This window comes from Salvelinus namaycush, chromosome 4, assembly GCF_016432855.1.
Source record: "Salvelinus namaycush isolate Seneca chromosome 4, SaNama_1.0, whole genome shotgun sequence".
In the NCBI taxonomy this organism is placed as follows: domain Eukaryota; kingdom Metazoa; phylum Chordata; class Actinopteri; order Salmoniformes; family Salmonidae; genus Salvelinus; species Salvelinus namaycush.
In genome coordinates, this window is record NC_052310.1 from 50,069,773 (window position 1) to 50,095,076 (window position 25,304).

Consider the following 25,304-nt stretch of genomic DNA (forward strand, 5'->3'; position numbering starts at 1 on the left):
TAGATAGCAATGTTAAATATATATCCAGGACCTCACAAGACAATCTATATCTCATGACAAAAGTAACATTCTTTAACCAGCAAAGCCTTAGTTTTGAATACTTATGTAACAGTGTATTACAAATCAAGCAAAGAAAATACACATTGTGACCTCACAAAAATATATCTGAATCCATTGAAGCACATTTGAGAAGTTTGAAAAATCACCAACTCTCATCTTACTGTGAATCTCATAGCTGCAGACTGAGTCACTCTAAGCCAAAGCCCTCTGCGTTGGAGATGGCGATGGTTAACTTCTGCTTCAGTTCCGCCCTACTTTTATAAGCTGGGAGGCAGATCTGGTTGAAGCAGGTGTGTGATATGGGTAACCTGAAAAAGACAAAGATAACATGTCAGCAATGAGCTCTCAAATTACTTTAAGGGCCCTTCTGTTGCCATAGCACTAAGCAGGCTGCATTATAACAGATTAGAGAGTGACACCACTATTTGTCTACTCAAACTATACAATACTGTAGCAATACTGTATGATGCTCAACATATAGCATTTGCAGTCAACTAGTGAATTAAATTGACATATAATAGCCGCTCCCTTTCACTCAGTCAACTTTGGTAGAACATACTATTGTGAGTCGCACTCTCGTGACAGTTGAAGGATCTACTAGGCCAATAAAATCAGTGTCTTGCTGAAGCCCCGCCTTCCACTTGTGATAAGGTTGAGGCTCGGATTCATTCATTCAATTATTCCGCTATTCAGGGTGAAGAGGAACAATGCATGCTACTAAAAAAGAAATTGGAAAACGAGTGTCTTACGTTATGCCAACTAAACTGTCCCATAGTGGTAGACTGTGCTCACCCCATGGATGTTGTGTGCTGAAGGTTGTACTTGTTCTCATAAATTAATCTTATGAGATCAAACAATTAGTTATTCTTTAATTTGCTGGTGCAATGAGTAAGATGGCTAAGAAAACAACCGAGAAGATGATAGCGAAGCTGGGTTCGGGGATGAATCATGCCTCCAGTCACGCAGTTAAAGCGTTTCTCTTAAAGATACTAAAATCAAATCTAATTGTATTTGTCACATGCGCCGAATACAACAGGTATAGACCTTACAGTGAAATGCTTACTTGCAAGCCCTTAACCAACAATGCAGTTTTAAGAAAATACCTAAAAAAAGTAAGAGATAAGAATAACAAATAAATAAAGAGCAGCAGTAAATAACAATAGTGGGGCTATATACAGGGGGTACCTGTATATCAATGTGTCAATGTGCAGGGTTGCATTGGTGTTGAGGTAATTCAGGTAATATGTACATGTAGGTAGAGTTATTAAAGTGACTATGCATAGATAATAACAGAGAGTAGCAGCAGCATAGAAGGGGGGGGCAATGCAAATAGTCTGGGTATTTGATTTGATAAGATGTTCAGGAGTCTTATGGCTTGGGGGTAGAAGCTGTTTAGAAGCCTCTTGGACCTAGACTTGGCGCTCCGGCACCGCTTGCCGTGCGGTAGCAGAGAGAACAGTCTATGACTAGGGTGGCTGGAGTCTTTGACAATTTTTAAGGCCTTCCTCTGACACCGCCTGGTATAGAGCTCCTGGATGGCAGGAAGCTTGGCCCTGGTGATGTACTGGGCTGTAGGCACAACCCTGTGTAGTGCCTTGCGGTCAGAGGCTGAGCAGTTGCCATACCAGGCGGTGATGCAACCCGTCAGGATGCTCTCAATGGTGCAGCTGTAAAACCTTTTGAGGATCTGAGGACCCATGCCAAATCTTTTCAGTCCCCTGAGGGGGAATAGGTTTTGTTGTGCCCCATTCACGACTGTCTTGGTGTGCTTTGACCATGTTAGTTTGTTGGAAATGTGGACGCCAAGGAACTTGCAGCTCTCAACCTGCTCCACTGCAGCCCCGTCGATGAGAATGGGAGAGTGCTCGGTCCTCCTTTTCCTGTAGTCCACAATCATCTCCTTTGTCTTGATCACGTTGAGGGAGAGGTTGTTGTACTTGCACCACACGGTCAGATCTCTGACCTCCTCCCTATAGGCTGTCGCATTGTTGTCGGTGATCAGACCTACCACTGTTGTGTCATCGGCAAACTTAATGATGGTGTTGGCGTCGTGCCTGGAATGACTGAACAGGGAGTACAGGAGGGGACTGAGCACGCACCCCTGAGGGGCCCCCGTGTTGAGAATCAGCGTGGCGGATGTTTTGTTACCTACCCTTACCACCTGGGGGTGGCCCTTCAGGAAGTCCAGGATCCAGTTACAGAGGGAGGTGTTTAGTCCCAGGGTCCTAAGCTTAGTGATGAGCTTTGAGGGCACTATGGTGTTGAACGCTGAGCTGTAGTCAATGAATAGCATTCTCACATAGGGTGTTCCTTTTGTCCACGTGTGAAAGGGCAGTGTGGAGTGCAATAGAGATTGCATCATCTGTGGATCTGTTGGGACGGTATGCAAATTGGAGTGGGTCTAGGGTTTCTGGGATAATGGTGTTGATGTGAGCGCTGACCAGCCTTTCAAAGCATATCATGGCTACAGACGTGAGTGCTACGGGTCAGTAGTCATTTAGACAGTTTACCTTTGTGTTCTTGGGCACAGGGACTATGGTGGTCTGCTTGAAACATGTTGGTATTACAGACTCAGACAGTGAACATGTCAGTGAAGACACTTTCCAGTTGGTCAGTGCATGCTCGGAGTACATGTCCTGGTAATCCGTCTGGCCCTGCGGCCTTGTGAATGTTGACCTGTTTAAAGGTCTTACTCACATCGGCTGCGGAGAGCGTGATCACACAGTTGTCCGGAATAGATGATGCTCTCATGCATGTTTCAGTGTTACTTGCCTCGAAGCATGAATATAAGTTATTTAGCTCGTCTGGTAGGCTGGTGTCTCCGGGAAGCTCTCGGCTGTGCTTCTCTTTGTAGTCTGTAATAGTTTGCAAGCCCTGACACATCCGACGAGCGTCGGAGCCGCTGTACGATCTACAGCATGTGTAGTTTGTCTCGTCTTGGAGCAAGCTCAGGGGGTCCTCGCTCAAAACAATCCGTTGCATTGCCACGTACTGCGTACAAACTCCTGTAGCATTCTTGAGGAAGCTTGTAATTACTGATGGTGACTTTCCTTTCCCAGATGCCAGTACCTCTACTGGGACTGAGGCGCAAAAAGCGGAGATGTATTGGACAAATGTTTTGTCTGGCGATCTCTAGCCGGTTACGGGAGGCCCCCACCGCCTGTGTCTGCTTTGCTCAAGCACTGCTTGCCTCTCTTCCCAGACTTGTTGATGAAGGGTCCAGTCCCACCTCAGTGATCTGGTCCTAGGTGGACTTTCGATACCGGGCTAGCAAAATGAGCACTGGATAGTGTGCTTGTCAGGTTGGCTAACTCGCCGAGGTGAGCTACCTACTACTAGCTATACCTCCCTCCCCACATGGAGTTGATGGGTTAATTATCTTTTTTAGTATACGTAGCGCTAAGTCAATTGGTTATTCTAAACGGACTGTGCTGCGGTCAAAGAGGCTATCTAGCCTAGCTTATGCTAAAAATCCTCCTGGCTAACATAGGCTAGCATGCTTAACTTGCGGCAAGTGAAACTTACTAAGTTTCCCCAAGCGTTATGGCTACCCCATTCCTATTTTCAGTTGCTGGAGTTGGAGGGTGTGAGGGAAATGGGGTTTGCGTGCAGCCCGTAAAGGGGCTGGGCTTCATGCAGGCTATACAGTCTCATGGAAGCACAACGTATGTTGGAAATGTGTCTATGTTTAATTTAATGCTGCCCCCTCCGGTACCACGTGTTCCACGGTGTTCAAAGGGTTCAAGCAGTATATCAATCTCCCGAGGGTGAGTGTGACAAGTTTAGTCACTTTAGGCAAACCTTATAGTTTTTTCAACCGAGTTCCAGTGTTCACGGGTGCTAAGTGTTGTCTCCCGAACGTGAGTTCGATGAAGAGTGTGGTGGAAATGGAAGAACCAATCTCTCCCAATCCACATGGTGGCGTCACGCCCCTTCAGATGGCACTTCACGGGAGTCGCGCTGTCTGAGCCAACCAATGGCTCGCAAGTGCAGTGTCGCCCTGGATCATGCGAACAGTGACGTCAGGTTACAGGCTGCAATTTGTTATGCAAACCCCACACTTCTGCAGCGTCATCACGACAACTGTTGCAAGGCCTCAGTGCCTGTTTTGAGGAAGGAAATATCTTCCGGTCAGTCCAAGTTGCTAATATATGCATATTATTATTCGTATTGGATAGAAAACACCCTGAAGTTTCTAAAACTGTTTGAATTATGTCTGTGAGTATAACATAACTCATATGGCAGGGAAAAACCTGAGAAGTTCCACTTCCTGTTTGAATTTTTTCTGAGGTGGCAGAAGCTCTCATTGAAATTACAGCGAGATATTGATGAGTTTTCACTTCCTACGGCTTCCACTAGATGTCAACAGTCAATAGAACTTTGTCTGATGACTCTAATGTGAAGGGGGGCCTAAGGAGACAGGAATTAGTCAGGTCTGCCACAAGCTGACCATGCTTTCACATGCGCGTTCACATGAGGAGGACCTCCGTTCCACCGCTATTCTGAAGTCAATCTAATTCCCCGGTTGGAACGTTATTCAAGATGTATGTTAACACCATACTAAAGATTGATTCAGTACATCGTTTGACATGTTTCTACTGACTGTTACGGAACTTTTGGATATTTCGTAACGTTATAGTGGACGCGCTTTGTGACTTTGGAATTGTTTACCAAAGGCGCTAACCAAAGTAGCTAATTGGACATAAATAACGGACATTATCGAACAAATCAAGCATTTATTGTGGACCTGGGATTCCTAGGACTGCATTCTGATGAAGTTCATCAAAGGTAAGGAAACATTTATCATGTATTTTCTGGTTTCTGTTGACCCCAACATGGCGGCTAATTTGGCTATTGTTCTGAGCTCCGTCTCAGATTATTGCATGAAATCTGACACAGCGGTTGCATTAAGGAGAGGTATATCTATAATTCCATGTGTATAACTTGTATTATGATCTACATTTATGATGAGTATTTCTGTTGAAACGATGTGGCTATGCAAAATCACTTGATGTTTTTGGAAATAGTGAATGTAACGCGCCAATGTAAACTCAGATTTTTTGTTATAAATATGAACTTTGTCGAACAAAACATGCATGTATTGTGTAACATGAAGTCCTATGAGTGTCATCGAATGAAGATAATCAAAGGTTAGTGATTAATTTTATCTCTATTTCTGCTTTTTCTGACTGCTATCTTTCGCTGGAAAAATGGCTGTGCTTATTGTGGTTTGGTGGTGACCTAACATAATCGTTTGTAGTGCTTTCGCTGAAAAGCATATTTGAAATCGGACACTTTGGTGGGATTAACAACAAGATTACCTTTAAAATGATATAAGACACATGTATGTTTGAGGAATTTTAATTATGAGATTTATGTTGTTTGAATTTGGCGCCCTGCACTTTCACTGGCTGTTGTCATATCAATCCCGGTAGCGGGATGCAGCCATAAGAAGTTAACCAACTAATTGCGCCCACTTGGGACTTGGCTCTGGTTTTGGAGACACGGTGTACGGCCCCCTTTGAGCCTCTGGAGTCAGTGGATCTGAAGATCCTCTCCTACAAAACCTCCCTGCTCAGGGCTTTGGCCTCCACGAAATGTGTTGGGGTTGTCCGTTATCTGTACACCCTTCCTGTACTCAGTTCGCCCTGCATGACTCTAAGCGGTCGTTGCATCCAAATGCAGCCTTCGCCCCAAAAGTAATGACTATGTCCTAAAGGTCCCTTTTCGCCTCCTACTTTTGCTTCCGGAGAGCAACATTGGTTACATGCCCTGTGTCCAATGCAAGCTTTAAACAGACATGGGATATCCATAACTTTTTGTCTGTTTTGCTAATCCAGTTTCTAAGAATATTTTGAAGATAAATACACAACGCAGAGGATGAGAGGACAAGAGTACTAAAAACTAAATTGAGTACTAATGGTCAATAGGGAATTGTCAGAGCTGTAGTTGCTTCTCAGTTCAACAGCTGTTTAGAATCTGTGGAATGTTAGTCCTGAACTCAGAGCTACGTGTGCTACGTTCTGTACATTGAGTCTGGAGCAGGATACTTGTTATTTGGCCATTGGCCCAGTTGTACTGCAATGACTTCTGATTGCTCAACCCCAGGCTAGGGTGGGGGGTTATAAATGTCATCCTGTTTCTTTGTTCTGGGGAGAAGAGCTGAGGACAGGGGTGACTGAAAATCTACCTCCCAGCATAATATCTATGATTTGTCCTTTTCAAATAAATACATTTTTCTCCCCTTGATTTGCTTTGGGGTTTGTGTTTAGGAAGAATAACATCAACTGCTAACACTTGGTGCCGTGACCTGGATGAATTGGTCTGAATAACAACAAGAAAAACGTATCAACTGTGTGTTGATCCAGAGGAAAGAGAGAAGGCTGTGCGCAACCCACTTTGGGGAGTCAACTCTTAATCTCCTGATTGATGGCATAGTTGCTGGGTGAGTCTTAGACCAATATAATTTTAAATAACCAAATCAGGTTAAAATAGTGGATGCAATGAGTGATACGTATCTGTGATGTATAAGGTTCAAGTCCTTGGTTCTCTATTAAAAGGTTCAAGTCCTTTCTCTATTATAGGGGTTCGAGGCTTCTATTAAAAAGTTTAAGGCCTCTGTTTTTGTGAAACCTTGTTGTATAGAAGTGAGTTGCTAGTTGAGTAGCAATTTTTACACATGTGGTAAATGTTAACCTTGTAAGCATTCAACAAGCCTTGAAGTGAACACAAGTTTTTATGGATAACCAGGCCCTACAGAAACAATGTGTTCTAGAAGAGGTTTGAGTCCTCAAAAGGGGTTATATTTTTTTTTGTGGGGGGGGGGGGGTTAAATAAATATATAAACATAGAGATATATATTATACAACTATTGACGTTAAAACCTCTCTTGGGCACGTGAGACGGTAGCGTCCCACCTCTTCAACAGCCAGTGAAACTGCTGGGCGCCAAATTCAAATACAGAAATATTCATTATAAAAATTCAGAAAACAAAACATATTTTACATAGGTTTAAAGATTAACTTCTTGTGAATCCAACCACAGTGTCAAATTTTAAAAATGCTTTACGGCGAAAGCATACCTTACATTATTTGAGAACATAGCCCACTAGACAAATCATTACAAACAGTAGCCAGCCAGGTAGAACAGTTACACAATTTAGAAATAGAGAAATTAATCCGTTACCTTTGATGATCTTCATATGGTTGCACTCAGCAGACATTAATTTACTCAATAAATGTTCCTTTTGTTCGATAAAGTCTCTTTATACCCAAAAATCACAGTTTTTTTCGCGCGTTTTCTTCAGTAATCCACAGGCTCAAACGCAGTCAAAACAGGAAGACAAAAAAATCCAAATTGTATCTGTAAAGTTCATAGAAACATGACAAACGATGTTTATATTCAATCCTCAGGTTGTTTTTAGTCTAAATAATCGATAATATTTCAACCTGACAATAACGTTGTCAATTTAAAAGGTAAACAAGAAACGCACTCTCTCGGTCGAGCGCAAGAAAAAGCTCTGTGACACGGCAGGGTCCACTCATTCAGACTGCTCTTACTTCTTCATTTTCCAGAATACAAGACTGAAACAATTTCTGAAGACTGTTGACATCTAGTGGAAGGCATAGAAACTGCAAGTCCTAAGTCAATGGATACTGTAATGGCATTAAATAGAAAACTACAAAACCAACAAACAAAAAAAAACTTCCTGAATGGATTTTTCTCAGGTTTTTGCCTGACAAATCAGTTCTGTTATACTCACAGACACTATTTTAACAGTTTTGGAAACTTTAGAGTGTTTTCTATCCAAATCTACCAGTTATATGCATATCATATCTTCTGGGCCCGAGAAGCAGGAAGTTTAATTTGGGCATGCATTTCATCCAAAATTCCGAATGCTGCCCCCTACCCTAGAGAAGTTAATGTAATGCCATTGTTAAGTGAGAAAACCACTCTGGAAAAGGGTGGATCAGCTCTTCCGGATGTGAGCGTGACACAGATGTTAAATTCACTGTCTAGTGATATAAAGAACCATTTAAAAGTAGAGGAGGAGACATGGGTGAAAAAGTCAGACGTGACCCCCACCTGTGGCCTCTCTGTTCCCTCTGTCTATCCTCACACTGAGTTGTGCAAGGCAGATCAGGTTTCAAGCATCTGGTCAGCATTGCCTGGCTTTGAATCAACAGATTTGGACAGCAGCGACGAACGATGTCTTAGGCCAACCAGAAAACAGGCTGTAAAAGATAGTAAAGATAAACTTCTAGTGACAGTAATCACACATAAATCAGCACCTCCAAAACTGTTGCATGAATGGTCAAAAACTTTTAAGCATCCACGAGATGAGGGTATCAGAGTTGTGCAGTTTCCGAGTGAAACCAACAACATTATTCGTTCAGTAGAAGAGAAACCTGGTGTATGTCGTAATTTCGGGATTTCTGGTCACTGGCAACAAGACTGTTGGAAAAGAAAATGTGATTTCATGAGAAGTGGCCAGGAGAAGCAGGGTCGGTCTAAAGGAAAATGGAATCAAGAAAACAGCCCCAACGACACAATGCTGGTGTAGAAATGTAAGAAGCTCTCTCTGGCTCAGCAGCAGAGTTTGCTGGATGCTTTAAAGGTAAACTAACAGACCCCCTCTTACATCCAATCTCAGCTGGTGTACATATGAAATCGGTTGGAATATTTGTGAACATGATGGTTAACATCTTTGCAGTATATTTTTTAGTAGATACGGGTGCTGACGTCACTGTATTGCCTATATCTTATGCAAAACATATACAGTGGCAATAAAAAGTATGTGAACCCTTTGGAATTACCTGGATTTCTGCATAAATTGATCTATAAAGTTGATCTGATCTTCATCTAAGTCACAACAATAGACAAACATAGTGTGCTTAAACTAATAACACACAAATTATTGTATTTTTCTTGTCTATATTGAATACATCATTTAAACATTCACAGTGTAGGTTGGAAAAAGTTTGTGAACCCCTAGGCTAATGACTTCTCCAAAAGCTAATTAGAGTCAGGAGTCAGCTAACCTGGAGTCCAATCAATGAGACGAGATTGGAGATGTTGGTTAGAGCTGCCTTGCCCTATTAAAAACATGCACAAAATTTGAGTTTGCTATTCACAAGAAGCATTGCTTGATGTGAACAATTCCTCAAACAAAAGAGATCTCAGAAGACCTAAGATTAAGAATTGTTGACTTGCATAAAGCTGGAAAGGGTTACAAAAGTATCTCTAAAAGCCTTGATGCTCATCAGTCCACGGTAAGACAAATTGTCTATAAATGGAGAAAGTTCAGCGCTGGTGCTACTCTCCCTAGGAGTGGCCGTCCTGCAAAGATGACTGCAAGGGCACATTGCAGAATGCTCAATGAGGTTAAGAAGAATCCTAGTATCCTAGTATCAGCTAAAGACTTTACAGAAATCTCTGGAGCAGGCTAACATCTCTGTTGACGAGTTTACAATACGTAAAACACTAAACAAGAATAATGTTCATGGGAGGACACCATGGAAGAAGCCACTGCTGTCCAAAAAAAACATTCCTGAACGTCTAAAGTTTGCCAAAGTGCATTTGGATGTTCCACAGTGCTACTGGTAAAATATTCAGTTGACAGATGAAACTATAGTTGAGTTGTTTGGAAGGAACACACAACACTATGTGTGGAGAAAAAAAGGCACAGCACACCAACATCAAAACCTCATCCCAACTGTAAAGTATGGTGGAGGGAGCATCATGGTTTGGGGCTGCTTTGCTGTCTCAGGGTCTGGACAGCTTGCTATCATCGACGGAAAAATTAATTCCCAAGTTCATCAAGACATTTTGCAGGAGAATGTTAGGCTATCTGTCCGTCAATTGAAGCTCAGCAGAAGTTGGGTGATGCAACAGGACGACGACCCAAAACACAGAAGTAACTCAACAACAGAATGGCTTCAACAGAAGAAAATATGCCTTCTGGAGTGGCCCAGTCAGAGTCCTGAACCCGATTGAGATGTTGTGGCATGACCTCGAGAGCAGTTCACACCAGACATCCCAAGAATATTGCTGAACTAAAACAGTTTTGTAAAGAGGAATGATCCAAAATTCCTGACCGTTGTGCAGGTCTGATCCGCAACTACAGAAAACGTTTGGTTGAGGTTATTACTGCCAATGGAGGGTCAACCAGTTAAATCCAAGGGTTCACATACTTTCCCCACCCTGCACTGTGAATGTTTACACGGTGTGTTCAATAAAGACATGACAACGTATAACTGTGTGTTATTAGTTTAAGTAGACTGAAACCTGTTTCAGATTGTTCAAGTTATAAACCTGTATCAGAATGTTCAAGTTAAAGACCTGTATCAGAATGTTCAAGTTATAGACCTGTATCAGAATGTTCAAGTTATAAACCTGTATCAGAATGTTCAAGTTATAAACCTGTATCAGAATGTTCAAGTTATAAACCTGTATCAGAATGTTCAAGTTATAAACCTGTATCAGAATGTTCAAGTTATAAACCTGTATCAGAATGTTCAAGTTATAAACCTGTATCAGAATGTTCAAGTTATAAACCTGTATCAGAATGTTCAAGTTATAAACCTGTATCAGAATGTTCAAGTTATAAACCTGTATCAGAATGTTCATCTGGATGTTTTCTGACCACAGTGACGTGAATATCTCTTATTGTACTTTACAATCTGAAAGACCTCCAAGAACCTGAGAGCTGAGCTGACTATTACCCCACCCCCCACAGAACACAGAGAGAAGTCCTGACTCACCATCATAGCGTCTGATGCACACACACTATGGAAGCCATGATAGAAGGCTGCAAACTGCTTGTAAATTGACTTATTCAGTAGGAAATCAGTGTACAGCTGAACATATTCTGCAGAGAATGAAAATAATTTTATAAACCACTCACGCCCACAAATAGAGGAGACATATACTCAAACACAAAGAGGAGCCTTGTGACATAACCTGTGGAACAGAAAAAGACACACTAAGGGGAATTAGATTAAAGTGAATGGCACGTCTCTGTTTTTCGAACAGAACTGTAGTCCTGGAGGTTCAAAGCTTGATTTCATTGTAATATGTTTTAAATTGACAACCATGACCATTTGATTCGTTGAATAAGCTGTGTTAGAGATGGGATGGAACAAAACAAAGCACATCCTGTGGCCCCTGTATGTCTACCTCTCATAGTTTGGCCTACAGCATAGGCCTACTTACCCTTTCTGTTCTGTTTGTTGACTAGGATCTTGTCACCTCCAGGTTTCAGGTTATAGGACTTGACTACGCCAAGCTCCTCTTGAAAAACCTAGATACAATGACACACTCATTATCTTTAAAAAAAGAGAGTGGATTTCCTGTGAAAGGCCAAAGCTTATATTAGTTAATGGGCAACATTCACTTATGGTAAACATGTGGGCTTAAAAATAGCCTACTGTAATCAGTAACCAGGGGTATAGATAATGTATTTGCTCTGGAGTTTAACTCAGCTGGTGAGTGAAGGATATAGCATATAGAAGCTGTTGTTTAGAGGGGTAATGGATGATGGTGTGTGTGAACTGAATAAGGTTCAGTGAGTACACTGTTCCTCTGCCTCAGTAAGAGTGAAAGACACTTCACCCAGTAAAATGGTGAAAGACCGTGAAACCTTGGGCCTTGACTCAGAGGCCAAAATGCACATTACAGAGATCTTTATCTCAGTACCATAAAAGTTCAGAGGTGTGACAACTTAACTCATGATAAGTGGTGATGAAGATAGATTGATAAAAGAGTGCTGACTGAATTTGACCTCATACATTCTTACCTTACTAATGCAAGGCATAGAAATGTAAATAAAGACACTCCCAGGCTGTCTAAAATCACAATAATGACATATTCACAGTCAGTTGATTAGTTATTGTTGTTCCAATACTGAGATTAAGGTTCACATCCCATCCAATGATGAAAATCAAGGCCTCGCCCAGGTAAGAGTTCAGAACTTCAGACTTCGGAAAGCATTCACACCCCTTGACTTTTTCCACATTTTGTTATTACAAAGTGGGATTAAAATGTATTTAGTTGTAATTATTTATTAATGGGAAATAAAACACTAATGTATTTTGATTAGATGGGTATTCAACCTCGTGAGTCAATTCATGTTAGAATCAGATTTTATTGAACATACTTATTTCCTTATGAAATATTATAGTTTATTTACATTTTAGGATACCTGAGGATTAAATGGAAACATAGTTTGACTTGTTTGAACAAAGTTTAGCGGTAGCTTTTTGGACTCCTTTGTCTACATGCTGAACGAGTGGATTACTTAAATCGATGGCGCAAACTTAACAGACTTTTTGGGATATAAAGAAGGATTTTATCTAACAAAACGATCAATCATGTTGTAGCTGGGACCCTTGGGATTGCAAGCAGAGGAAGATTTTCAAAAGTAAGTAATTTATTTAATCGCTATTTGTTATTTTATGAAGCCTGTGCTGGTTGAAAAATATATTGATGTGGGGCGCCGTCTTCAAACAATCGCATGGTATGATTTCGCTGTAAAGCCTATTGTAAATCAGACAATGTAGTTAGATTAACAAGAATTTAAGCTTTTAAATTATATAAGATTCTTGTATGTTCATGAATGTTTAATATTACGATTATTTATTTGAATTGCGCGCCCTCCAATTTCACCGGATGTTGTCGACTGGTGTCCCGTTGGCGGGACGCCTATTAAACAACAATGCAGTTCAAGAAATAGAGTTAAGAAAATATTTACTAAAGAAACTGAAGTAAAAAAATAACCTGGAAGGTCAGATAGAAGTCTTCCTCCACATTGCCCTCATAGCTGAGCAGCTCTCCAAGCCCATGTGCTAGGTCCTGAAATGGAAAATACTGTATGTCACTTTTATTACTTACTGTCAACGGACTGCACACGGGTGATTTATTACTATTTTTGCCTGCATGAATGTGCACATTATGTTACCAAGCTTCTATTTGAAAGCTAATCATCAGTGTCTGGAGAAATGTGTATTTAGAAAACCATTCAACCATTCAACACAATTGAATTTTCAGATGGGACTGTACTGCAAACAACTTTTAACTGTCTTCTTATTCAGCCCAACTGCAAATTAATTACATAAGGTGAGTGCACGATTTCTGATCGGTCTTACAGTGTCATGGCTGTGCCTGTCTGTCACACCCCAAGGGAGCCAGTGCAGAATTACTGTGGCACTTAGAGTATGCCAGGCCCGCCACCCCGCTTCATTGAAGCCACAGTGTTATTAAAAAAGGTTTTTTTAGGACAGATAGGGGAATGCCCCACTCTTATGTAACTGTGAACAAAGCCAAAATATAAATTAAAAAAAGAGGCAGGAATCTGGCACAATTTAAAAATTAAAACCAAACTCTTATACCAAAAAAAACAATGTCCGCAATGGTGACCTGAGAGTTGTTTCACATTGGACAGATTGAATGAACATTTCATTTATTCAGAGGAGTTTCAGAGGTTGGATCCAGTCCAGAGGAAAACGTTTGGGAGTAAAGACAGAAAGCTGAACGGTTGGTCCCCCTGCTGGTTAACTGGGGTATTGTGATCCTCACTTTAACCCCCTAAAACCCACACTGGTCTGCAGGCTAATTTACCTATTCTAATGAGGATGCCTATCCTCAGAGAAAGTGTATTATTCTAAATGCTGTGCTTGAGATGAAGCAATCATAGAAGACGAACTGGCATAACCTGAATCAGGTCGCCCAGTGTAGTGGTTGCCATGCCGACAGGAGTATTCTGGTCACATGGCACGATGTGTGGAGTCAAGAGCTTGTTGTAGCAGTATGGAGGGAAGTGGATGTCCAGACAAATGCTGTTGTACACAGCGAGACTCATGAGCTGACGCACAGAGTTAAGGACAATACACTGATTCACAGACAGTTTAGACCATTTTAGGTGATCGGTTTTTACCAAAGCAGGACCAGTGTCTTATGTCAAAAATCTATTATCCTGAGCCATCTAACAATGCCCAGACAATATGAAATCACTACACATCACTCAGTGACAATTAATATATTAGTGCAACACAATAGCACAGGAAATTTGAACATAACGTACGGTACCATACAACTGTGAATGTTTGGGCTAATGCCCAGTAAACACACAGAGGCTGTGTTTCTGCACAGTGTTTCTGAACTACACCAGGACAGAGCAAATTACTATATTGTGTTACTGTGTGTGTTCGGTCTACGTCAGCCACCGCTCCTTTCCTACAAAACCCAGCAGGTGCACAGAACATTTAGTCCATTAATTCTCCATCACCTACACACACACACACAGGCACGCACACACACAGGCACGCACACACACACTCACGCATGCACACAAACACAAGCAGTAACGCATGCAACCTTGCACGCACACAGACAGAAAATGTTCCCAGCTGTCTAGTCTCCATATGGTCTCCATATGAGGGAGCCACTTTGGTTGTATTTCATAGGAATAGCACACAGATCCCTTTATAATGTGTAACTGCAGGTAGAGTGGGTGCCTTGATTCAAGAGTACAAACACATAAGCACATGTAACCGATGTGAAATGGCTAGCTAGTTAGCAGGGTGGCTGTTGTCGATGTGTGCAGAGGGTCCCTGGTTCGAGCCCAGGTTGGGGTGAGGATAGGGACGGAAGCTATACTGTTACACACACATGCATGCAAACTGCTCAGACACACACAATGCTCTAACGAACACATGCACACTTACACACATTTAAAGACCATTGGAAATTAAACAGGGTTTCTGTAGCGAAGGGAATGCACCACCACCTACTACAAAACTCAATGTCATTGATTATTTCCATGGTTGATTCTTGGCCTTACATAAGAATAAGATTCTCACTTTACAATGTTAGGCAACACAAAGGGAAGGAGCTTCACACGTGTTTCTTTCGGGGAGTTTGAGGGCAAAGACATAATAGTAGGCTATAGGGAACATACTGTATTACACATACATGTGCTGTATCATGTGCTTTGAGAGAGTGGTACAGTAGCGTGCCAAGCTATATCAGTACAGGAGCTGACAGACTGACTTCTTGACATTGCGTATTTGACCCCAGGGCAATCAGAGAGGTAATGCCAGGACAACCGGCTGCCTTCAACTGTCTCTATATTTCTCTCCCTCTCACTTTCTCTCTCTGTCCAAATAGCTCTCCTCTGAATCTCTCCCTGTCCCTGTAGTCTCATTTTGCAACGTGTCTCTATCCATCTCATTGGAAGTGATTTAAAAAATATATATATATTTAACCTTTATTTAACTAGGCAAGTCAGTTAAGAACAAATTCTTATTTACAATGACGGCCTACACCGGCCAAACCCGGACGACGCTGGGCCAATTGTGCGTCGCCCTATGGGACTCCCAATCATGGCCGGTTGTGATACAGCCTGGATTTGAACCAGGGTGTCTGTAGTGACGCCTCAAGCACTGAGATACAGTGCGTTAGAAAGCAGGCTCAATTTCAGCACAACACTATTGAAACGTGTACAAATTCCAAGCAACATGCACAAAGTAAGAACGGCATGCTGCGTGCACAGTCTCTGCACTGTGCAAAACGTAACTGTAACGTAACACAGAGCTTTGACAAGCCCCAGCTCACCTGTAGGTAGGAATTAACTGGATATGATCAACTTCCCAATGTAGTAATACATCACTCCCTTGAAACACACATAAGGGAAAACGTGTTCACTCTATTTACTTACCACTTTCTATTGCCATCTCTTGAAAACACACTCATGTAATTGACTTTAATTAAATGACACCCTATGGCAGTTAATGAACAGAGATGCTGCACTAAAGAAAACACTATAAACTGGACAAGATGTTGACAGAATGCTATTCAGAGGGCTGAGAGGTCAACTCACTCAAAATGTTTGATATGATTTCAACTACTGAGGTGAAAGTTAATATTTCCTACTTCCCCAGAGTCAGATGAACTCATGGATACCATTTTTATGTCTCTGCGTGCAGTTTGAAAGAAGTTGCTAACTAGTGTTAGAGCAATGACTGGAAGTCTATAGGAGCTGTTCCCATAGCCTTCCAGTCATTGTGCTAATGCCAGTTAGCAATGGCTCGCAAAACTACCTTCAACTTCATTCAAATTGCAAGCAGAGACATAAAAATGGTATCCGTGAGTTAATCTGACTCTGGGCAAGTAAAAGGGGCTTAAGTGACAAAATCTTACACTATCCTTTTAAATTTCCACCACGTACAACAAGAAAAGGACTGCCCCCCCCCCCCCCCCCCCCCCTCGACGCCTGGTTCCTCTCTAGGTTTTTTCCTATGTTCCAGCCTTCCTAGGGAGTTTTTTCTAGCAACTGTGCTTCTGCATCTGCATTGCTTGTTGTTTGGGTTTTTAGGCTAGGCATCTCTAACGCACTTTGTGAAAACTGCTGATTTTAAAAAGGGCTTTATAAAATACATTTGATTGATTGATTGTGACATCCCACTAGAATGCAGACGCACACCGGGCCGACCAATCGCAGCACAGTGGTTTCTGTGTTGGCGCTGCGGTTACTCGTGATCAGTCCTAACAGCACTAAATCCACACCCATGGATTACATTTTTTGTATCGACAGTAAGTCTTCTTCAGGCAGTGCAACCAGGTAGACAGGTAGATCAAGTCGAGAGGACAACCCTATAAATTAATGTATTGTTATATGAGGTCAAAGTTTGTAAGTCATGAGTACTCCAGGAAAGGCTTTACAGACAAAGGACTATCTACAGGTTGTTTACAATGTAAGTATATGTTACCTAAATATGTTATGTTAACTAAAATACAAGAGTCAGCTTAATGGACTTAACCTAGATAGAATCTAGCTCGTAGATAAATAGGAATGTACAGTGGGTCAAGTGAGGACAAAAGGCTTGGTTGGTATACCGTGTACCGGGTTATTTGGAAATAGCCACAGGATGCTTTTTCAATACAGTCAATACCGCTGAAACTATTTATTTGAAGTTTTGTAATAAATTTGAATATTTGTATCTACTTTTTAAGTAAATACCAGCAGTGAACTTGTGCAATACATTAGGAGATAAAGAAGATCGTATTTCATTTCACCTGTCACATCATTTTTCATTATGAAGATTACCAGTAGTCCCCAGTCACATGGTATGTGTTTACAAGCACACAACGAGGAAAGAACATAGCCTTGTGAGTCACTCACTGTTGTGCAGCACGCGCCAGGTGATCTAGTTACATTATGTAATTCACAACTAAATGTTTGCCAGCAAGATACACTAAATTGATATAAAGTATGTGGACACCCCTTTAAATGAGTGGATTCAGCTATTTCAGCCACACCCCTTGTTGACAGGTGTATAAAATCATCGGGCACACAGCCATGCAATCTCCATAGACACACATTGGCAGTAGAATGGCCTTACTGAAGAGCTTAGTGACTTTCAAGGTGGTACCGTCACAGGATGCCACCTTTCCAACAAGTCAGTTGGTCAAATTTCTGCCCTGCTAGCACTGCCCCGGTCACCTGTAAGTGCTGTTATTGTGAAGTGGAAACGTCTAGGAGCAACAACAGCTCAGCCACGAAGTGGTAGGCCACACAGCTCACAGAACGGGACCGCCGAGTGCTGCAGCGTGTAAAAATCGTCTGTCTTAGGTTGCAATACACACTACCAAGTTCCAAACTGCCTCTGGAAGCAACTTCAGCACAATAACTGTTTGTCGGGAGCTTCATGAAATAGGTTTCCATGGCCGAGTAGCCTCACACAAGCCTAATGTTACCATGCGCGATGCCAAGCGTCGGCTGGAGTGGTGTAAAGCTCACTCTGGAGCAGTGGAAACGCGTTCTCTGAAGTGATGAATCACGCTTCACCATCTGACAGTCCGACAGGACAAATCTGGGTTTGGCAGATGCCAGGAGAACGCTACCTGCCCCAATGCATAGTGCCAATTGTAAAGTTTGGTGGAGGAGGAATAATGGTCTGGGGCTGTTTTTCATGGTTCAGGCTAGGCCCCTTAGTTTCAGTGAAGGGAAATATTAACGATACAGCATACGATGACATTCTAGACAATTCTGTGCTTCCAACTTTATGGCAACAGTTTGGGGAAGGCCCGTTCCTGTTTCATCATGACAATGCCCCCGTGCACAAAGCGAGGTCCATACAGAAATGGTTTGTTTAGATCGGTGTGGAAAAACTTGACTGGCCTGCACAGAGCCCTGACCTTAATTAAGGTGTCCACATACTTTTGGCAGTGTAGTGTATCTTATAACTATTAAGTTAACTCTGTAAAAGTTGCTAAATGCTCTGTAGTTGTGCATTTGGTTTTCTAATCACTCAGTGACAATGGCAGCTTCATTAAATAGTACAAAACATCAGTCTCAATGTCAACAGTGAAGAGGCGACTCCGGGATGCTGGCCTTCCAGGCAGAGTTCCTCTGTCCTGTGTCTGTGTTGTTTTGCCCATCTTAATCTTTTCTTTTTATTGGCCAGTCTGAGTTATGGCTTTTTCTTTGCAACTCTGCCTAGAAGGCCAGCATCCCGGAGTCGCCATTTCACTGTTGACGCTGAGACTGGTGTTTTGTACTATTTAATGAAGCTGCCAGTTGAGGACTAGTGAGGCGTCTGTTTCTCTAACTAGACACTCTAATGTACTTGTCCTCTTGCTCAGTTGTACATTGGGGCCTCCCACTTCTCTTTCTATTCTGGCTAGAGCCAGTTTGCTCTGTTCTGTGAAGGGAGTAGTACAGAGTGTTGTACCAGATCTTCAGTTTCTTGGCAATTTCTCACATGGAATAGCCTTCATTTCTCAGAACAAGAATAGACTGACGAGTTTCAGAAGAAAGGTCTTTGTTTCTGGCCATTTTGAGCCTGTAATCGAACCCACAAATGCTGATGCTCCAGATACTCAACTAGTCTAAAAGCCAGTTGTATTGCTTCTTTAATCAGAACAACAGTTTTCAGCTGTGCTAACATAATTGCAAATGGGTTTTTTAATGAGCAATTAGACTTTTAAAATGATAAACTTGGATTAGCTAACACAACATGCCATTGGAACACTGGAGAGATAGTTGCTGATAATGGGCCTCTACGCTTATGTAGATATTCCCTAAAAAAATTGCCGTTTCCAGCTACAATAGTCATTTATAACGTTAACAATGTCTACACTGTATTTCTGATCAATTTGATGATTTTTTATTTGACAAAAAAAGTGCTTTTCTTTCATAAACATGGACATTTCTAAGTGTCCCCAAACTTTTGAACAGTAGTGTATGTATGTATGTATGTATGTATGTATGTATGTATGTATGTATGTATGTATGTATGTATATATACAGTGTGTATGTATGTGTATATGTATGTATATTGTTTTTACTGCTCTATGGATATAATTATTGTTTGGATAACCTTATTTACTATTATGTGTTGATTTTTACCTTACATTTTTTCACTCTTTATGCGATGCTCACTGCAGATAACACCGGAAGAAGAATTATCACTGAATTACCACAGTGAATTATTGTATTGTTTGTTTGTGTCAATTAATCCCATAAGTGATGGGTTGCCAATTGGCGATTTGACACAAATAAATGTTTCATTCATTCATTGTAGGAAGGGGTAAAGTGACTATGCATAGATAATAAACAGCAAGTAGCAGCAGTGTAAAAACAAAGGGGGATTAATTGTTCAGCAGTCTTATGGCTTGTGGGTAGAAGCTGTTACGGTGCCTTTTGGACCTAGACTTGGCGCTCCGATACCACTTACCATGCGGTAGCAGAGAGACCAGTCTGACTTGGGTGACTGGAGTCTTTGATCATTTTTGGGACCTTCCTCTGACACGGTGTCATGTTGGTATGAATGATTCGGGAGACAGGCGCAGGAATGCATAATTTTTTTTTTTATTACACCCAATTACGGCGTGCCGTGTAAAGGAACGGGGACGAAGACCAAACAAACACGTAACAAAACACAGGGTTGAACCCCAAACAAAAGAGCGAGGAGTACCTCAAATAAATAACACACGAGCACAATGATTAGCACATGGAATGAGACCTGTAATCATCTGCGTAATTCACAAGTGCAAGAAAGCCCAAAACACACAGCACAGGTACGCACACGCACCAACGGACATTGTAACAATAATCAACCCCCAATGGAAACCAAAGGGCACATATATACAAGTACTAATCAGTGGGAATAGGGGACAGGTGTGTGTGATGAAAGTTTCGGAGGGATCCGTGACACACCACCTAGTATATAGGTCCTGGATGGCAGGAAGCTTGGCCCCAGTGATGTTCTGGGCTGTACGCACTACCCCCGGTAGCGCCTTACAGTCGGATGCTGAGCAGTTGCCATACTAGGCGGTGATGCAACCGGTCAGGATGCTCTCGATGGTGCAGCTGTAGAACTTTTTGAGGATCTGGGGATCTGGGGGCCTATGCTGTCTAATATTTGTTTTGTGCGTGAAGCAAACTGTGAGTAGCATTTTTGAGTTACTTGTATAACTTTATGAGCTTGGATGTTTGTCTTGCAAATAGTTTAGGTCAGAGACTGTATAAAATGTTCGCAATGCGCTCGTTAGCATTTAGTTAGCATTTTCTATGGGATTTTAGATGTACTTGTTTACATAATATTGCTAACCTTAGGATTACAAAGGCTCAGTAGGGTTTTAAAATAGTGCCCCTTGTGTTCAGTTCTGGTATTACCGAATATATCTTGATATGGCACAAGGTTGGTATGAAGGTATGACAATCTGGATACCGCCCAAGCCTAGAGGACAACCAACCCTAGGAAAGTTATGTCAGATAACGTTGGCTTACAATGCCATTACATGTGAACGATTGGGTCAATATAATGATTATGTGGCCACTGCCTTCCTAATATGCAGACAGAGCAGCAGTCCAGATCAGCTTTATTGTCGGAGGGTTAGGAATGTTATGTTCAGTGGTTTGAAATTTTACTTTTTTGTATCTCTTACTTATTAATCGCAGGAAATATCATGCTTGACATTATATCATGAAGATTCTGTTATTGTTCATGTCTCGCAAAAGTGGTTTACATAAGTCCTATGGTTAGACAGATTTATAGCATCAAAAATACATTAAGGTATCTGTTTCTCCAGTGTGGTTTTCAAGCACTGCCTCATCTGTTGTGTGTGTGTGTGGTGCAGATTGCTGTATATCTGAAAACGTTGACACAGTAATTCCTAGGTTGGGAATGAAAGGACACAGTCCCGACCAATTGAAACTCAAGAGTAGTTGTCACACTTCCAGCTGCTGAACCAATGACAACAGGAATCCTTCAAGTAGGTGAACATGCCTGAATTTTTTTTTTTAATAAATATTTCATCCAGTGAAAGGGCATAAATGCGACTGGGAAAACCCCTCTATAGGCCTAATGTAACACAAACGTCTATTCAATGACTACTCTGATAATATTTTATATAGTAGTTTTCTAAAAGTAGACTGAAAACATTCCCAGGAGCATTCAGCAGCATTCCTTAACCAGACGAAAACACTGACCTTCAAACATGAAGCATTATTGTGCCTTTCACAGCTCGGCTATGAAAAGCTGACATGAACTTTCTGGCACAAAAAAAGCAGTTTTAATGAGCGGGCCACAGTTTTCATTAAGTCTAGGCAAGCAGCCCGCAATTCTGAAAATCTATCTATGAAAAGAGTAACACAGCTTGGAGGACTGTGAGTGAAGGAGAAAGAGCGACTCCGTGCCTCCAAAAGCAACAAGCACACTCACAGTTATTGTGTTTTTATTGGCAGTGTGAGTGTGGCTTAATGGCTAGTATTCGAATTCTGCTGAGATTTCAATTAAAGCTGATTTACTTCCCATTGCATTGCATACAGTATCTAAAATGAAAGAGAGAAATGTTTGAAAAATCTTGCATGGGTTTTAAGAAATATATGGATTCTATGTAAATTTTGATTAGCCATGGCAAAATGTGAATATTTGCAAGAAATAAGAAACTGCAATTTGTCTCACAGCCCCATGACAAACTTGTATAACAGCAGGAAACTAGCTTTACAACTGTAAAATGTTCTCTCTGACCCATGAATGACAAAATGTGGTAATTATCTTTAAAACAGCAAATGTGCATCCAAGAGGTCCTCTTTACCCCCCTGACTATGTCTCACCATACTCAGTGTGAATAATCTGTTGAAGCAGCAGCAGGAACCATCCTTGGTGAGGCCTCCCATGTCGAGCCCTGCCTCTCCTATGAAGGTCACCTTGAGCTTTTTCTTTAGGTCCACTTTCTTCCTGCTCAGCTGGACAGGGCGACAGAGGGTTGGAGAGGAGGGGAGGAGGAGTGACACAAACCCTGCATTTTACAGCCAGGCAGGTTTTTCAAATCAAGCCATGGTGACTGTCACGGCCGTTGAAAGATGAGGACCAAGGTGCAGCGTGGTGAGCGTACATACTTTTAATAGTAGATGTCGCCAACAAAACAATAAACAATACCAAAACAAACCGTGAAGCTTAAGGCTATGTGCCATCAAACAAAGTTAACTTCCCACAAAGACAGGTGGAAAAAAAGGCTACCTAAGTATGGTTCTCAATCAGAGACAACGATAGACAGCTGCCTCTGATTGAGAACCACACCCGGCCAAACACAAAGAAATACACAACATAGAACACAGAAAACATAGAACATAGAAACATAGAACATAGAATAACATAGAATACTCACGCCCTGACCAAACCAAAATAGAGACATAAAATGGATCTCTAAGGTCAGGGCGTGACAGTGACAGAATACTTTCTAGAGCAAAAGACCAGATGGGCTTTAGGGGGGAAGAAATGGGCCCACTAATGGCTCTGTGCTTTAGTGTTATGTATCACCGTTAGAAGGCAGAGTGCTGAATAAGCTGTCAGACAGTTATAGTGCTCATGGGACCAGACAACTTCATAAAGAAGAGCATACTGAGTGGGATTTTTTTTTTTTTTTTTTACAGAGGACAGTGTCTCAACAATGTCTCGACCAGTCCCAACGCTTGGGCCACCCAGGCTTGGTGTGTTAGGTCTTACCTCATCCAGTGAGTCGTTGAGTAGCTGGGCCCGTCGTACCTTGATGTTGAGGAACAGCAGGTTCATGTCCACTCTTTGCCTGCGGGAGACCTTGTTCACCAGGCTTTGCTGGAAAAACACATACTGCATTTTTTAAAAATATGAAAGCAGGTTATCTCAGTTTATGCACAGCTCAGAGTCAGCGGTGTCGATTATAAAGGAAAGTTGACAGAAGACAATATGCTGTGTGTCTCACTCTGGCCATGCTGATCATCTGCTATTCTGAGTCCCTCTGGATGATGGCTCTCTTCACCATTGTTGACAGGATAAATGGGAACTGGCATAAAGAGAACCTGAGGAGGAGAAGAGAGGAGGAAATAATGGACTTGGGAAAAATAACTGCAAATATGGAAGCAGGAAGATTTCCGTGAAGAGGAAGAGAGCAACCCACAGTCTCTGGTCTGATCCATATCCATAATAATTTCCATCTTTAGAATGAGGAATGATTGTGCTATATCCTTCTCTCCATAACATGTGTCCCTTTACGGTCACACTTCATATGGAGGCGTGGTGCTCTGTTTTGAGTTTCGGCTCTGACTCACAGAGCTGTTCCACTGAGGGTAGTCACAGTGAGAGAAGAACTGGGGGAGGCTCACCTTCTGTAGCACTGCATTAGCACTTTGAACTGTTCATATGAGGTATGGCACACAAGAGGGAGCTCTATCATCAAAAACGTGGAATGGACAAGCAGGGAGAAAGGAAAAACGTGAAGCTTATGAGAAGTACAGAGCATTCGGAAAGTATTCAGACCCCTTCACTTTTTCCACATTTTGTTACGTTACAGCCCTATTCTAAAATGTATTAAATTAATTGTTATCCTCATCAATCTACACACAATGTCCCATAACGACAAAACAAAAACAGATGTTTTGACATTTTTGCAAATGTATTACAAATAAAAGAACAGATACCTTATTGCTATGAGACTCTAAATTGAGCTCAGATGCATCTGGTTTCCATTGATCATCACAACTTTATTGGAGTCCACCTGTGGTAAATTCAATTGATTGGACATAATTTGGATAGGCACACACCTGTCTATTTAAGGTTCCACAGTTGACAGTGTATATCAGAGATAAAACCAAGCCATCAGGTCAAAGGAATTGGCCGTAGAGCTCCGAGACAGGATTGTGTTCACAGATCTGGGTAAGGGTCAGAAAAAAATTCTGCAGCATTGAAGGTTCCCAAACATACAGTGGCCTTGATCATTCTTACATGGTAGAAGTTTGGAACCACCAAGACTCTTCCTAAAGCTGGCCGCCCAGTTTTTCAGAGGCAGGGACTGGGAGAATAGTCAGGATCGAGGGAAAAGATGAACGGAGCAAAGTACAGAGAGATCCTTGATGAAAACCTTCTCCAGAGCACTCAGGACTTCAGACTGGGGCAAAAGTTCACCTTCCAACAGGACAATGACCCTAAGCACACAGCCAAAACAGCGCAGGAGTGGCTTCGAGACAAGTCTCTTGAGTGGCCCATCGAGAGCTTGGACTTGAACATCTCTTTATTAAAAATCCAGAATGGAATGCAAGTGTGCTTCAAAATGGACATGCACCAATATAGGGAAAAGAGAGACTTAAGCAAAAGCATTAAAAGCTGATGATGGTCCAGTCTGTTTTATTTGGTTTCTATGCACTCAACTTCAGCGAAAACCATAAAACATTCAGCCTCCGAAAAAACAGCATCCCACAGGAAACTGACATTCCAGCAATCCAGGATGACCTCACCCCGTTTCCATGGAGAACATGGAACATGACATCAGGGATATGGCTGATCAGACGTGTGTCTCCACGTCCAACAACCATCCCAATTCTTTACATTAACATTTAACAAAAGAATAGGCCTACACTTAAAGATAGGAAATTGAATACAAAACAGAATTGTTGTAGCCTATCTTTTTTACAATTGTCCTACACTGTCAGTTACAGAAAGTACAGATTTATTCTGAGGAGTTAAATTAATGACATCACCAGCATTTTCCTTAGGTTGACTAAGGTTACTAGATTTTAGGTGACAACGACTCTAGTAACACAGCTAGCTCAGGGCACAGAGAGTAACTGTTGCAGTACTGCTGTGCACTGACTGACTGAGATGACTGGAGTCAATGGGCTGTATGGAAGGGGAAGAGGCCTAAGTATTCCAGCGTGTCTTGCTTGGCCTGGCCCACTGTAATGTAAAGCTAGGCATTAGACCAAC

At 41.8% G+C, this 25,304-nt stretch overlaps 1 pseudogene; it reads right to left on the reverse strand.

Annotated features, from left to right (window-relative positions):
* Window positions 1–247: 247 nt before the first annotated feature.
* On the reverse strand, window positions 248–23,724 carry LOC120045912 (annotated as a pseudogene).
* Between the last annotated feature and the right edge of the window lie 1,580 nt (window positions 23,725–25,304).